Genomic DNA, 2,726 nt, shown 5'->3' with positions numbered 1-2,726 from the left:
CTAATTTTCTCCCCAGAGGGTGTTCGCAGTTTCTTCAAAGACTTCAGTGCTTATCTGTTGTTTGAGGTTTTCTTTAACAGGGCTCACACATTTTGCCTTCAAGGTCTCCCCTGGTCAGCTCAATAAGGAAAAGGAGACCCCGAGTGAGGCTGCTCTGAACTGACTGCTGTTAATTAGGGACGTTAGAACCCAGTACATTTCACTCTGCTGTTTTCACTTCTGATAGTTTACCCAAAATCTAAATTGGTAGCAGCAGGTGTCTGATCTGAAAATAAATATTTTTCCTCTTTTTTGATCTCAACCTTTTTAACTTAGAGATGATAGCACTAAAAATACAATTTATTTTTTTTTTTTAAAGCAGATTCTAGAATGTCATAAGATGTGATAGGACTCTGCTGAATGAGATCAGAGAGGCCCATATCCTCATTAGTGGGAGACTTAATTCTCCAGATTTGTGATCCTGGAACAATTTTGGCTTAATTCTGCATAGCTCAGACTCTGGTGATATTCTTTATACTTTATGGATGATTAAAAAGGTCAATTCTAAAAACAAAATAGAAACAAAGCCAAAAAAATGGGGACCTCTTCTACTCTGAACGTACTCCCGCAAGGGCATGTACCCTCACAGCTCAGGCCTACTCTCAGGCTTATATATTTCAGGATCAGTCTTACCAATGCCCATTATTACTACATGTGTGGGGCCACCATGTTATTTTGTCCAACAGACTCTAATCCCTGGAGAGCTCTGTGCAATGGCTTAAATCACTCTTACTGTGCTTTCTCCCCGTATCTTCCTCTTCTGTGAAATTCCATCACCTTCTAGCTCTGCTCTCTTGAAATCTGTGTTTCCTCTAAGACACTGCTTTCCTATATCACCCTTAAGTGGTGGATGGTTCTCTCTGCCTCTCTTGTGCCTCTGTACTCAGAGGTGGGAAGGTTTTTTTCTTTGCATCTCTTTGCAACTTCCAATCATTGTCCCTCCTTTCTCCCTAAAAGTCATTGCATGAAACTCATGTCATCAAACTTTACTACTTTTGTGCCTTGTTATGAGTCATCTTCTTACCCTTATGTGTCTTCCTCTCCAGTTTTAGTCACTCCTCCTCATTTCTTAAAGATTTTGCCTCATGACTCAGTGTTACTCTCACTTAACACTGCCTAGTTCATAATTTTGAAGATTTCAAAGTCGAAGTAGGTGTCCTTCCTACACCTTACCTCCTGTTCATGATCTTCTCTGCTTCTGTATTATTGTCATCCCCTCTTCCTTAGCCACTCGCTTTTAAGCCATGTTGTAGACATTGTCATTAACGATTACTGTATGTGCTCAATAATCCCGATGTCAAATACCTCATTCTCTGCCAACCCAGTTCTGTCTTCCAGTTCATTACCTCTAGTAGCCCAAATGTAGGTCCTCTTCTTTTTCTTATTTATCCAGCATAAACTCCATGACTTACAGTTACTCAGTTCTCTCCTTGCTTCAGTTCTTCTTACTTCATGCTCTTCTCATCACTAAATCAACCAAACTTTGTTCAAATAAAACCTCTTGCTCTCTTTTTCAATTACTGTGGCACAAGAAGCCATGAGCATCAAAGTCTCCTGAGACACCCTGTACTAGGTGGTGCGGGAATCCTGCATGGGGATCAGTACAAGTGCTAGCAATTTTTGGAGACGGTGGAGCTGCAGATGAGCCTGAAAACTATGACCCTCAGAAGGACAAATGCTTCTCAGGCACCATCAGGCTTAGGGCCACACGCTGCCCCCCAAGTTCTCCGAATGTGTTTCAGGAGATCAGCAGCACTGATGAGGCCAAGTCAGTGGGTATTCCCTACATGAACATTGAGGCACTAAAGAAACTCAACAGGAATAAAAAAAAAATTAGTCAAGAAGCTGGCCAAGAAGTATGATGCCTTTTTAGCTTCAGAATCTCTGATTGAGCAGATCCCAGGAATCCTGGGTCCAGGCCTGAATAAAGCTGACAAGTTCCCTTCCTTGCTGACCCACAATGAGAACATGGTAGCCAAAGTGGATGAAGTGAAGTCCACCATCAAATTCCAGATGAAGAAGGTTCTGTGTCTGGCAGTGGCTGTTGGCCACGTGTAGGTGACGATGATGAACTTGTGTACAACATCCACTTAGCTGTCAATTTCCTCATGTTGTTGCTCAAGAAAAATTGGCAGAATGTCTGGGCCTAACTATTGTGCTGTATTTTCCTAGCCCAATTAATCCCCCACTCGTAAACAAGAGGATTTCTAACTCCTCTTGCACAGACCTCTAAAACCATTCAATCACCGTCCCTTTCAGCTAATGAGCTTGATCTCTATGTTATGGAAAAAAAAATAGAGTCAGAAGATAGCTCATCCACTCTCACCACAGTTACCCACCCATGCCCACTGACTCTGTTTTCTTCTCTAATGCCTCTTCTAGCATTGTTTCTTGAAGCACTCCAACCAGAGTTTTTCCTCACATCATCACTAAAACTATTCTAATCAAGTTTACCCGTACCCTTAACTAAGTTCCTATAGTAATTAAGAATTCTCAGACCTCATCCTATTTGACATTTCCGCAGTATTGGACCTGGTTGATCATTTTATTCCCAGTTAATTGCTAGGGTACTTCACTGAGTGCTTTTTTCTCATTTTCTTTTGCTAGCTCAACTTCCTTTTCCTGATTTTTTTTTTTTTAACATATACAAGGGCTCAGTCATTGGACCACTTCTCCTTTCTGTTTCC

At 41.4% G+C, this 2,726-nt stretch overlaps 1 pseudogene; it reads left to right on the top strand.

The window, feature by feature from the left end:
• Positions 1-1,576: 1,576 nt before the first annotated feature.
• Positions 1,577-2,189, top strand: LOC112925109 (large ribosomal subunit protein uL1 pseudogene; annotated as a pseudogene).
• The last annotated feature ends 537 nt before the right edge of the window (positions 2,190-2,726 follow it).

Source organism: Vulpes vulpes, chromosome 1, assembly GCF_048418805.1.
Source record: "Vulpes vulpes isolate BD-2025 chromosome 1, VulVul3, whole genome shotgun sequence".
Classification (NCBI taxonomy): domain Eukaryota; kingdom Metazoa; phylum Chordata; class Mammalia; order Carnivora; family Canidae; genus Vulpes; species Vulpes vulpes.
The sequence above is the reverse complement of the archived record's forward strand: the minus strand, read 5'-3'. Positions and strand labels throughout refer to the sequence as shown.